Source organism: Lagopus leucura, unplaced genomic scaffold, assembly GCF_019238085.1.
Source record: "Lagopus leucura isolate 7727_CA_CO unplaced genomic scaffold, USGS_WTPT01 Super-Scaffold_100012, whole genome shotgun sequence".
NCBI lineage: Eukaryota > Metazoa > Chordata > Aves > Galliformes > Phasianidae > Lagopus > Lagopus leucura.
In genome coordinates, this window is record NW_024962267.1 from 2,962,450 (window position 1) to 2,976,417 (window position 13,968).

At 39.1% G+C, this 13,968-nt stretch overlaps 1 long non-coding RNA gene across 1 annotated transcript; it reads right to left on the reverse strand.

Annotated features, from left to right (window-relative positions):
• Window positions 1-1,053: 1,053 nt before the first annotated feature.
• Window positions 1,054-7,592, reverse strand: LOC122181960. Its single transcript, XR_006179640.1, has 3 exons — window positions 7,481-7,592; window positions 7,085-7,240; window positions 1,054-1,360 (listed from the first exon to the last, which is right to left on the reverse strand). It is a non-coding gene; the product is annotated as an uncharacterized LOC122181960 (long non-coding RNA).
• Between the last annotated feature and the right edge of the window lie 6,376 nt (window positions 7,593-13,968).

A 13,968-nucleotide genomic window follows, 5' to 3' on the forward strand; every position in this document is an offset into this window, starting at 1 on the left:
GTGTTAATATAAAGCTTTCTCTAAGTTCTTTCTCAGAACTTCGGTGGAGCAAGCACAGCCACAGGGTGTACAAGGATACCAGCTGTCAAGTGGGCTGAAAGATTTTCCATGGTGGAGACCCCCTTCCTCCCAGTTCTCTGCCTGGCAGAAAGGATGGGATCCGGCTGCCAGCACATGCCACTGCCTGACACCTCACATGCCAGAAAGCTGACAGCTTCCAGCTCCAGCCTCCACACTGCATGCACAAGGAGGCCACATTTCCAGAGGGAAAAGTTTGTGTCATGAAGCCAAATCCTTCAGGCTTTCAGGGAATTACCCAATATCACAAATTCACTTACAGCCGGCCATTTTCCTCCAAGAATCTGATTGCCAGTCTTCCCAGGGACAACAGTTTTGCTTTTTTTATTGTTGTTAACTGTAGTCTTAATTTTATATAATGAACTAGAAATATAGCCCTTGGGTTAGCTGTAACATGTGGTAGATGCTGTACTTGCCTTAGTAAACTGACTGCTATTTTACAACCCCAGTAGGAATGTCCCAAGAGAATATTGTGTGTGCTATGTGCATGTATCTCAATTAGTTGCAGTAAACCAACTTTCCCCCTCAGGAGTTTGTCTCAAGCCTTACAAAAACATCAGATACAAGTCAATAAAGAGATGCTTTTTGCCTATTCTGGCTGCTGGGTAAGTGGCAGTCAGCTCTCTTCAAGTTAGGGCATCAAAAGAGAAATAATTCAAAAGCAGCATTAAAAAAAAAGATATCTTTCTGAGTAAAACCTCAGGCATAAGGGAGTAGTCATACAATTATATTTTCCTCTAACTGCTAATCTTTCTTAGCTTCTAGCCTGTCTTTTTGTTGATCCCTAGAAAGTGGGAATTTAGGTGTTTACTGCTGAAATTTGGAGTGATTTAAAATGAATGCTTAAACATAGTATAGGATTTTCAAAACTAAGTTATTCATACATTACTAATTTTCTAAGCAGTTAATACTTTTTAAAGAACTCTCATAATTTATTAGCCCATTTCATATCTTACAGCTTATGAAGAAATGCCAAGTAACCCTTGTATTGTGCAGTCAAGGTAGATGAAGATTAAGTCCCTACAGTGAGTGCTAGGAACAGCAGATACACAGCAACCTGGAAATTGTATCCACATCTCTTTTGCCTTTAATTAATGCAAGTTCACTGTTGGAGTTCCTTTCCTCTTTTTATTAATCCCTTATCCAGTGTCTTTGATCTCGGTGACTCTAGCCGTTAGGATAGCTTATGTTTCCTTGATTCTTCTGAATCTGACTTCAGACTTGCAGGGGCTTTCCAACCAGGCTCAATAAGCAGGGTGCTGGGGGACAGGACAAGATTACCCTGCAGGCATGCAATAAATTTCCAGGTAAGCAGAAAATCCAAAAATAAGTTACCAGCCAGCTCTCTAGCTCATACTTGTACATTTGTTTTTGTTACACATTTCTGAATATGCATTTCATCTCTTCCCCTCTTCCCCCCACCCCACACACACACAAACACCAGTGCTTCCATGTTTTTTTTTTTTTTTTTTTTTCTCCTGCCTGCTGGCCCAGAATTACCAGCTGCCCTGCAAGACTATAGGGAATACCTGTTTGTACATTGGGCAGAGGCTAGGAAGGAAGGTCAGGGCTCTGGCCTTGCCTGCAGCAAAAAAGGAAGATCAGGATAGAATACCAAAATACTTTCATAGGAAAAAAAAATTGCTTCAGGTATGTTCTCTGTTTCCAAAGGCAAAAAGTGAAAGTAGTTTACTGTTCTGACTCGAGTTGCTGCCAGCAGTCAAATTTTCATGCATCTTTTGTTTCCGGTTTGTATTTCAGAGATAACAACTGTCCCTGAAGCCAGGAGAATGAGGAGAGCTCTGGATACACATCCATAACTGACTGTGAGGAAAATTGAAATTGCTCAAATCCTGGTGTGGCTACCAGCATCACCATACAACTTGAGAGCATCAGAAAGAAAGGAATGCTAACAGACTTTGAGACACTTCAGAGCTAGTGCTAGAGTCCTGTGGAGAATACTGTAAATAATACAAGGCCATTATGATATTTTTTTTGTGTGCAATTACTTCACTTGTTTTGAAATAAAGAGGAATGTAAGTTTCAATCTGTACTTAAGACAGCAACAAAAAGAAAAATGCTGTATACTATCCCTGTGTAAAAATTAACTTCAAAGGAAGCAGTAGTGTTTCACTAAGGCAACAAGAAAATTTCAGGAGTAGGATGCTTATAATAAAGCTCCTCAGAGTTGCAGGAAGACTAAGCTGTGTTTCAGCTTAAAAATCTTTCCCTAGTAGCTGAGGTACTTAGAACAGTATACTCCTTTGTGTACCTCTTTTAATGTTGCTCCCTTTTAAAGCAGGAAGGTTCTTAAACTCTGTTAATGCTCCCTTAAGAAGTCCTGACATCAAGGTGAATTGGATATCTTCAGCTAAAGGAAGTAATAGACAAGAATTGATGTGCTGGGAAAATAAGGCCATGAGTCATGGTAATGAAAGCATCTCTAGGTGTCCCCAGCTAACAATATTATAGCAGGTCTGCAAAGGGAAATATATTTCCTGACTTAATGGGTAACATTGATAGGATTAAAAGGGTGCGGTTGATTAGCATTATCTGCTTAAGGACAAAATCACATTAAAAGTAGGAGGTCATAGGATTTAAGGATTAAGAATATTGAAGTTTAAAAAGAACAGTAAACTCAGGAGTCAAACTTCTAGGTGGTCTCTTCTGCCACAGTATCAGTTATTTGGCCAGGGAAATAAAAGTGGAATCTGATTGGCAGATAAATAGTGGAGTTATGCAGAGACATATTCGTTCTACTTTTAAAACCACTTAACAAATCTTTGCATTGGAAAGATTTTTTATTTTTAAAGGTTCTTAATAGCTAGCCAAGGAAAGCCAAGACTGTTAATCTCTTCTTAACACCAATCCCAATGTGTTATCAGAGACAGATGAGATGAGGGACAAGAATTCACTGTTAACAGACAGCATTAGAATTGCTAGATAATGCCACAGTACTCACCTGAAATGGGTTATCATTTAAGTAGTAACAGAAGAACTCAGTGATAATCTCAAGAAGATATTTTCCATACAACTAACATAGCCATGGTGTCTGCTGGTCTGTGTAGCCCTGGCATAAGGAGAGAGGTGGAGGTGGGAACAGATTAACCACAGCCTCCCCAAGAATGTTTGGGTCTCCGCTTCTGAGAACATACAAGCTACTACTGTCTTGATATTCTCTCTAACCCAACTTTACGGCATGGCTATATTGGTCACACTGCATTGGCAAATCTCACAAGTGAGGAACTGTTATTTTTCTGATGCTTTTAGCTACTAGAATGGGAAATAGCCCTTTCTAAGGAATGTGGTGTAATGCTATGGACAAGATATCTGATCAGCTAATACCTGCTCCTGCCAGACAAATGACAAATATTGTTAGATCAGCCACTGTCAGGTGCAGTTCCCTTTTTAGCAGCTTCACATGATCCATGAGCCAATCAATGGCACCAGAGCTTGAATTTTTTTCTATTGTTTCTGCCTTGTGTTCCTCTGAGACAGGAAAAAAAAATACTGCTCATGATAGGCTTCTCGATGCTCCTTTCAGTTGCTTCCCCCCCCCCAGTACCTGAGCCTTTTGCACAAAAAAACAGCACTGATATAAAAGAATGAAAAACTGATTCTTCTTAGAACGCAAATTCTATTTGTGTTCTAACTATTTCCTCAGCAATATACATTACTTACAGATGGTACCTTTTCATCCCTAAAATTGAAAATCTTTGAGTGTTATTCCAAAACCAACTGGCAATGGCAAAATCCTTGCTCATGCTTGCATTCACTTCATTCCATGCTATGTTTTACTAGATGACAAAGTGTGCTGAGAATGTTGTGGTAAACACACCAATTGTCTTCGATATTTGTGGGTGAGTGAATTTGAAAGCGTGTTTTAGTAGCCTGCTAATTCCTGTTTGAAACATCCTCTGCCTGTATAGTTGATGCTGTTTTTCCTCTTGCTTTTTTGTAATCAAATCAGCATGAGACCAAATATAACAGAGTGCACTCAAACCTGTTAACTATCTCAAATTATACTGCAATAAAAATACACATTCTCACAACTTACATTTAGTGAATATTGAGTTTGAAGAGTGAGTAGAAAAATAACCACACAGACAGGAAAGGGCAGAATATAAGCAGTCAGGTGAGAAAGAAGAACGGCTTAGAACGCAGTGAGAAATCTGGAAAAGGCAAGCATTAGAAAAAAATCATTGATGCAGAAAGTAAAAACAACAATTTCATTCAAATACCTAAATAATATTCTCATTTTACAAAAGAACACCTCCAAAGCATTGACTGGTGGGTCTTTCCAGTTACTGACTGATGGAAAAAAAAAATGTAAGCCACCACTGCCAACTTCAGCTAAAAGGAGTTGACAAATTGACACTAACTGCTCCCTCACATGATGACTACTCATGCTGTTAGCAAAGCAGCCCATTCTTGCAGACACTTATACTTTGCTTAATGTCCAGTGTCAGTTTTTAATTCCTGGTTTGCTCTATATTGCATAGTTGATTTTGCAAAATAGACAGAATTTACCAAAAGGACAGCTGTAAAGTATTTTTCCAAACTTTATTTTTAAAAGTCATCAATTAAGTATATAAATGCTGACCAGTTCTATTGAGGACAACGCATTAGTATTTATGAAATGAATTTTCTTTTTCTAATACCCCAGAAGCTAAGTCAAAGAATAATAGTGTAAAGCCCTACAAGATGGGTTACAGATTTAATCCCAAGACTTTGTTCAAATCCTATACTTTCTGACTAGCTTATAAAATATTATAGTTGATATACTCTTTTTTACTACAATATTATAGGACAAGGAAAAGTTACATGTATTGCAAGAAATAGAGGATTATAGCAGCTGTATTGTGACTTTACTACCTGACTGATTTCAAGTGATATCTAGAAAACTGCATAACAGCAGGCACAGTATACGATGCAAAATAACATGCCAGGGGAGCATTGATTTAACCACACAGGTTAAAGTTAATCTAGAAACTAAGCATTTTGATAAAAATGGCAGAATCCCCCTTCCCATATTGAAAACTGTACTCTAGAAGACTTGAAAATAATATATCATAGGGAACTTCACACGATTTAAAAGGGTGGCATTAATTTAAAGATGGGCAAATTATGAGGGGCGCATTTTGCAATACAGTACTGCTGTGTGTGTATGTGTCAGTTCAATGACAGTCCATGAGAAGAGCTTTTGCCTGTTTGAAAATGTGTTGCTATAGTGGAATGCCTGCCTCCATTGTTTCCTCAAATCATTTGTCACAATCCCACTTCAATACAAGAAAATTTCCCTTTGTGACCCAGGCAGCAGCTGACCCATCCTAGCTCAGCCTTCCACTCATAATGGCTGTAGTTTTCCATCCATTGTGGACCAGAGTGGTGCAGTCCCACATGTGGCTAAAACTGCTCTGAAGAAAAGGGTCAAACAGCCTCAACTTACTGTAATGAGATGGGAGAGAACTGGCCTCATCTGTGTCATTCAGATTCAGTCAGTCACATCAGAACATCTCTCCCCATTTTCCACCTGCCCCAACGGGCAGAAACAAAAATACGTACTTGGTTATCAAATCCACTGGAAGATGCAACAGGATAAAGATCATCTTTTCCTTATTTTAAACTGCCTCTCTCTACCTCCCTTTCCTCCTTCTACTGTCAACACTTTGGGCCCCAGCCAGCTTGATTTTCATCTTCTGTTACTACACTAGATGCATAGCTAGAAATTGAGTGCATTGTGGTTTGCATTATTTCATTTGTTTCTATCAGCATTGCCTTCCTGTTTTAATTACTTGGGGTTTAGTAAATTAAAACCTCTTTCATTGATAAACAATAGCAAACTATGATGCTAATAAACTTGCTAGTTAGAATACTGTGTTTAACATCAAGTTATACCATTTTATTTTCTTCCCATGGAGAATCCTTTGCAAGAAAAAAAAACAATATTTTGATAGAAAATAAATATCAGAAAAAAGACTTTATTAAAAAAGGCCTGCCAATGTTAATTGATAATATTTAGCTACTCTCACTTGCTTGGTTTGGAGTTCTCCTATTTAATTTAGCTGTCTGGATACAGAGCTTGCTTACCAGGGAAGCTCCTGAGCTTTTACAGCTGTATTTATCATTGTCTTTTATGAACTTAGCTAGCTAACAAAAAGTGTTTTCCAGTACAATTTCTGTTTGCGAAATTTCCTAAATTACAGCTTAGCCCCTTTCATTGTGCAGAAGGTTTCCTCTCCATCATAACAGAAGCTGGAATGGCAGCAGGCAGCCCTAGCAAAAGAACACTTCACAGCACATAGTTTAATACTGCAACTCAGTTCCCATACAGCGCTCAAGATCACTAACCTCAACGGTATCAGCTGTTGACTGGGAAATGAACAAATTACATCATCCCTTTTGTGTCTAATGCATTGAAGTCCCCTGCATAAATTTTGTTTCTGATAAATACATTCATTGTCACACTGGATTCGTTCTGGTCAATTCTTAGAAAGCTCTTTGACTGTAAGCATTAACAAAAAATAGCCTTACTCATTGCATTACTTCTAATTCGTATGAAACCTAAACGTACTGTAGATACAGCAAACTAGCAACAACATGATGGCAAATAGAAAATAAACTCATCTAATTGTCTTTTCTATCAGCTTGCTAACATTCCTTTGAAGTTAGAGATAAAATTTACTTTAGAGATAAATTGCACACAACGATTTAAAAGTCACAAAATCTCTAATATCAAGTTGCCTTTTCTTACCTTAGTCCTAGTTTCCTTATGGATTCTAGGCCATAACACAAACACCTCATAGACTTCAAAACTTTTATTTAACAAGGAAAAGAATCTCAACAAAAAGTTACATTAAAGATAACAAATAGAAAAAGTTTCTAATAACCCCTTTTAGTCCAGATAATAAAATACTTACAAAGTTAAATCATAGTATATAGACTATAAGCTTAAACCTGTACGTCTTAGCAAGTACTTCTTAAAGGATTCTTTAAGATAACTTACCCACTTGACATTTTTCTTCGACACTCTAGAGATGACCACCTTTGAGGTATCTGCTTTACAATCTGCCTTGCTTTACATAGCAGGAAAAGGAATAATCACACCAGTAATCTTCCCCGTACAAAACAAGAAACATCAACACAGAGTTGCACTATCTCTCTAGAAAAAAAAACAATCACCCAGTAATGGAGCCGATTTAACCTTCTCAAGAATAAGCATAACTTCAGCAAACATAACATTATACGCAAATCAGAAAACTTTTAACAATAGCGATGTATAACATAATAGAAAGAAAGTACAGTAATGATAGCAGAACAGCAAAGTCCTAAGCTGCAGCAAGAAAGAACTTGCTCGAGTACAAAACCATCAGCACATAAAGAAAAAAAAAAAAGTTCTTACCCTCACAAAGCCTCAAGTAAGTAGGGACCTTCAGCAAGAAACCTGTACCTCCACTGCCAACACTTAAATGAGGTCTGGGAAGGGGTGGATCCTGACTCCACCATTTCCAGTCACTCAGGGGCATTACGTGCACCTGAGCTGCCCCGGGTTGGCCCTGCCTTCCCACCAGGTGCTCAATCACTGGGTCAGGCCGTGACTCAGGACTTCCACTACAAGGTTCTAAACCATTACTGCTGGTTACCACTTTTTAAATCTTTTCTTTAAATTAACATATAAAGCATTTGATAAGCTAATATTATAAGTATACTTTCACAGATGAATTCTTTCTTAGTGAAGTTACTGTAAAACAACTTTAGTGGGTGTATGGGGACTGCTGAATCACAGCCTGAACCTCTGATTGATCACCTCAGGCGAGCAATGAGTCAGCCACAGGAGCACAGGTGAAGGCAATTCACCCATGCTGCCAGAAGTGGTAGAGCCTGGCTCCACCTCTCCTAGACCCATTTAAGAGCTGAGCGCTGGGGGAGAAGGAGCTCTTCTGGAGATCCTCTCCACTGGATTTTCCTACACAAGCCTAGGATGGGTGAGTGTTCTTTTTTGCTCTAGAATAATAGTTATGTAAGCTAAGCTCTTGATTATGTTACATTATCTGTATATTTGTTGGTAGTACAGTGGGTCATTCAGAAAAACTTTGAAAATCTTTTCGAAGTTTACCTTATTCTTCTGGTAAATATCTCCAAAACAGCACTGTGAATTTTTCTTTGAGCTTTTAGAGGCTTATGATTTCCATAGCAATGTCATGTAGCATCAATGTAAATATAGTAACTTATTTGCTGTGAATTGTTACAGTGTAGCAACAAACTATCAAATCAGTTCTTCAGGCCAAGGGCCTTCTGTACATGTTTGCTTCCGTAGCGTACTGTTTATATATTAAGGTCTATTATGGTATCTATTGAATAAACTTTTTAATGAGTATCTAATGTTAATTATGGAGATCGTGCTAAATTCCCTGAGAATTCTCTGTGGTTACTGTTAAGTCATGGCCTGAAGCACTGATTGAGCACCTGGGAAAGGAACCCAGTCAGTCCTGGAAGCACAGGTGAAGGTAATTTAGCTGTGCAACCCTGGCTGCACCTCTTCTAGGCACCATTTAAAAGCTGACTGCCACTGGGGAAGGATCTCTGGTTTGGGATTCCTTCCTTGTGGAGTTTTCCCTGTAAGTCTAACTCTTTAGCAACAGGTGAGTATTTATTTTCTGTGACACCTTTTTATTTGTGCTAGTACACTTGTTATTATGCCTTCTGTATTGCTGGCCTTCTGCGTTGCTCTTTCTGATTGTTATGTTCTTCCTGTGAGATCAGTGCAGGCACTCTACAGCTTCCATGTCGTAGACAGTGAGTATAGGAGAGAGAGTTGAGGTAACTTGCTCTTTGACTAGCAAGGGCTTAAGTAAAATTCACTTATATTCCTCTGTGTCTGCTTTGAAATAAGGATGCTCATTGGCCTGATACAGATGCTGACGTACTCCCTCTTAGCCTAGACTACATTATTTGTTTAAGGGAAGATTCCTGTTAGGATGGAGTAGAATAGAAAAGAATAAAGTTTCTTGATTGGGAGAGACCTCAAAAGATCAATTAGTTCAGCTACCTGACTACTGCTCAGCTAACCAGAAGTTAAGTGCTCTGCTACTGAGGGCATTATCTAAATGCTTCTTGAATCCTTACAGGTATGGGGTATTGGTCACCTCTCTAGGAAACACACTTTAGTGTTTCACCACTCTCGCATTAGGCAAGATTTTCCTTGTGTCCAATCTGAATGTCCCCTTGCACAGCTCTGTGTTATTCTTGTGTGTCTTGTGTTATTGGCTTCCAGAAGCAGAGCCTAGCCCCTCTCTGCTTTTCTGCTTTCCTTCTCTTTCCTTCTTCGGGGATCTGCAGGGAACAATGAAGCCACCTAATGATCTTCTCTTCTCCAGGCTGGGCAACCTAATGTCCTTGGTCTCTCCTCAAAGGACTTGCCTCCTGCTATACTGCTATACTCCCTCCAGCTATACTGCCCTCTCATGGATGCCTTCGAGGACCTCAACATCCTTTTCAAATTGAGGAGTGCAGAACTATACACAGTATTCAAGGTGAGGCTATACCAATATTAAATTTGGGTGAATGCTTTCTGTAGGTGAACAAGTCCTCTTACCTTTTCTGCTGGATGCTTATTTTGATGCATAAATATCTACATTTTTTAATTAAAAAAAAAAAAATGTTAGTTAAGCCACTGATTAATCCAGGAGGCATTGTGAGTGAGAATGAGTTGAAGAATGATAAATCACTAGAGAGATTTTGTTGGAGTGCCTGTTACTGACATAAAGAGTTCCTCGTCTACTCTCAGGGTGCAGTCAAGCACAGTGTGTGGCAGCTCTGGGACTTCAAGTGAAAGTAAGGACTCAAGAGAACACAGATTGGCTACAGCCACTCTAAGTCAAAGTGGAGGCAAAAGCCTGCTAGGGAGGGTAAAATGATGACACTTGTCAAAGATTAAGTAATACATCAAAGTATGTAACTGTTTGATATAATTAGAACATAATACCTATATATAACATCTGACAAAATGGTTTTTTTTGTTTTGATAAAAGATACAGAACCCATCCTTTTTTCATAATCAAGGTGAAGAAAACATCAATTTTCTGTTGATTAGTTACCCAGCATGAACTAGCTAAAGTGAAAATACACAGTAGAGCAGAAATGTAGCTTGAGAAGCCTGTCCTGCTTTGCATGACTCTGGGCAGAAAGGAGAAATTGAATACTGCAGGTCCCAGTGAGAAAATGCTTAAAGCCATACCTAAATAATTTGCTGTTCAATGTTCACTGTAGCTGTGCTCTGGTAACAGAGGCAGGAGACAAAATAGTGTCAGCTTCCTTTTACAGGCTTATGAGCCTATTTACAGGATGCAGTAAGTTATGTTCAGGATAGAGAAGAGACAGCATTCTGCCAGCAGGGAGTGTGGCCACTGGGTCACCAGTCTAGCTGTCTAGTACCTTTGCCAGTTAGCTGCCTTATCTGTGTGACTTGCCATCTTGAGAGTGCTGACCTTGCCAGTGAAAGTAGGGAACTCTTTGATTACTATCTAGAGCTTTAAAGCTCTAGACTTGTATCACACAGCCATGATGTGCCCAATTTTAACCAATCCTTTAATTTATACTTTTGCTTCCAATTCACTTAAGTGAAATAACCTTACTCTTGCAATGTTGTTACAAAGAAAAATGGACACTCTGGCTTAAAAATGTCAGAGTAATATATTTTATGATTTGAGGAGATGAAAATGTTAATCTGATAAGTTGGCATTAATTGATAGTTTCAGTCAAACCAAACATGCGCAGGTCTCCCTGTACACTTGTGATGAAAGTACAGCAAATTTCTAAGGAAGACATTTAAAGCTACATAATAAGAAAATAAAAATCTATTGCTGGCAAGTTGCCTGTCATTTAGCACTGAGGCAGCTAACAATTTATATCTGGGGTCTTTAAACCAAATGCTAAATAGCAATGGCCTCATTCATGTGTGAAACACAAGTGTGTTAACAGATGACTAACAATGTATAACTACATTTAAAAGAGCATGTGAGGAAAAAGAAATGAGATAACTGGGTAAGTGTTCCTCTGGGCAGAATATAAAAGCCACCTTGGAAGCTGGCTGAAGATGACCAGTAAGTCAATTTAACTCTGAGGGTGAGTTTCAGAGTTCTTAGGACTGTGGTTAGGTAACACAGTGGGTAACTCAGGCTGCCACAACTGATACAAAACTTCCAGCCACTAGGAGGCAAGTATTGATCTCTCAGACTTGCACTGTCAATGTAAAACCAGTGTAAGTATTCTGATGGGTTAGCACTGAAGTAGCTGCTTTTTTATGCCAGATTAGCTCTCTGGTCAGGTATTGTCTGTCCCCTTGCAGCTGATGTGAAGCTGGCACAGACTCCAGGCTATGTGCTCATTGTAGAGTCTGGCACAGCTATGTGGTTAGTTAGTGCCCAGATTTTGCAGTACATGTAAATAAGGCTGGACTACTTCAAGTCTGCAGTCCCCCAGAGTATCACTAGATGCTGAGACAAGAGCCATATAACTCCATGCAGCAATAACCTGAACTGCAATAAGGTTTGAAAAGTTCTTTTTACTATGCTAAGTGGATTGTGATGAGGTTCTAGCCCAAACCTGGCCACACAAATAGGCATGAAATGGATCTATCTGAAGTGCCAATTGAAGTGTAACACTGTAACTAGTTCAAATGAGATAAAAATCAGCCCTTTTTCTGTCTGTGCTAAGAGCTGGCATGTAAAATTAGAAACTTTCTTTCAGGACAAATCAGTCAAAATGGATGTAAAAGATTGACTAACTTTATCATAGTGTGCATAGAGTCTAATTAGCTTATCACAAGCTTATGTTGTTAAGCAATACTGAAATTGTGAACTATGACTGTATCATAATTACAATGTACACTTTGTCACACTTTCTTCAAAGCTAGAGCAGGAAGCCAAACCAAAGTGAACAATAGAGGAAAAATGTGGCATGGATATATAGTGACTCAATCCTTGCTTCCTCTTTTCCTTCTGACCAGTCACCAGCCCTCACAGAGCAATTCTGCTTTGGGTCAACTTGAATTAGAGCCCAGCATAACGCACAAACTCTCCCGAGGCACATAAACCATTCTTTCAACTAAAGCTACTTGTCCACACATCATCTTACAGCAGCCAAACTAATTACAATTGCATGTCTTCCCAAGTATCAAAACCTGCTTGTCTGCCAAGATAAAAACAATTGGAGGACTGTGAAGTGATATAACCTGGGGACACCTACTGCACAGATGTATTTTTAAGCTCTATTATGCAGAGCTCTGGCAGTAAATTCAGTGTGTGCCACTTGGTAACTGGGTGAAGTCAGACTAGTTTATTCAGTTCAACAATAAACCCATGTGGAAGTCAGGACTGATTTGAAAGTCTAGGATAGATCTCATAACAGACTGCTACTCAGTGTGGTTTTACTTTTTGGGTGAAGCAAATTAGAAAAACTGACATAACTAACAGTGCAAAAAAAAAAAAAAGCCCCACACCTGTTGGGATCAGCAGGCATTCAGAAGAACAGCCTGGAGTCATGGCTGGCAGCATGATGCAGTTGTAGGAATGCTAACAGGCTCAAAGCAGTTTAGAGGTGCAATACAAACTCCTGTTGACTGCAGATGAACAAAAAAAAAAAAAAAACCATGGCAGGTTTTTTTTTTTTTTTTAAAGAAGGGGTTATTAACCACTGTAATAGCAAAACTGTTTTTGAGCTCCCCTGTAGTATCACCTCTCCACAGCACAAGATTCGGGTGTTCTCATTCTGTAGTCTTCCCTTGGCTGCTTCCACATGATTGCTGTAGTAATATGAAGTCTATTAAAAGGTTTTAACGGTCACCCACCCAAATGTTTCAGAAATGTTTTCAGATATCCTTAGAGAGCTGTTGCCCCCAAATAATTCTACTCTCCCAGAAAAGCCAGAGTAGTATTAGTCGCTCAGTGGGAGTTAACCTCTTCTTGTTGTTGTGGCTAGGTTCATTTTGCAAAAACCAGTTCCTTGCCTGTATCTGCATGTAAGCAATACAAAATTCCAGTACCAATGAGCCTCTGCAATGTCTGGGAAAGAACTATTGTATTGTATTAGAAAAAGACAAATATTAAAAATATTTGTACTCATTGGAATAGCAAAGTATGCTGCAGAAATGGATCACCTTTAGATGCAGAATAATGATACAAATTTTCCAGTTAAAATTGTCTCAAATGCAATTATCACTAATTAAGCCAATGGTTTTCTGCATATTGTCAGCTATTGAAACTACCTGAAGACTTTATCAATTCAAAACTTTATACTTCTGAGGATACATGTACATATCTCTGAAGACAGGTCAATGCTGAAAATAGAGAGATCTGGAAGATTTGGGTCTTGTAATTGAAGAGAGGCATATGCGAATGTGCAGGAGCCAGCTCAGATGGTGGTGAGAGAGCTGGAAAATGAGTTCCCAAGAGAATCTCTATGTCAGTCAGACTTGGTGTGAGATCTGGCTGTGAGGGCAAGGGAGAGAGGCAGGAAGAAGGAATGTAGACGGCAGCCAGTTATGGTTTGAGCACTGGTTAAAAGTCTTGTGGATTTGAGGAAATAAAACATGCTATCTTATGCTCAGAAAAATCATGATTAGTAGGTAAAGAAGGCTGTGTTAGAGGCATGCGACTCCCACTGTGTGTTTCACTCTAAGCTGAAATCAGCAAAGCCCCACCTTCTAGCAGGTTGCTCATGCTGGGACTCTGAGCAGGATTCTGAGACAATTATGCATGGGGCTGGAGCCAGCAGAGCTTGTAACTTTGTGAAGGGTTCAGGTGGGCACTGGTGGTGAGCTCCACAGCTAAGGAAGTGAAGAACCAGATAGCTCTGAGCAGTGCTACAGTCCACACTTTTTTTTTTTTTTTT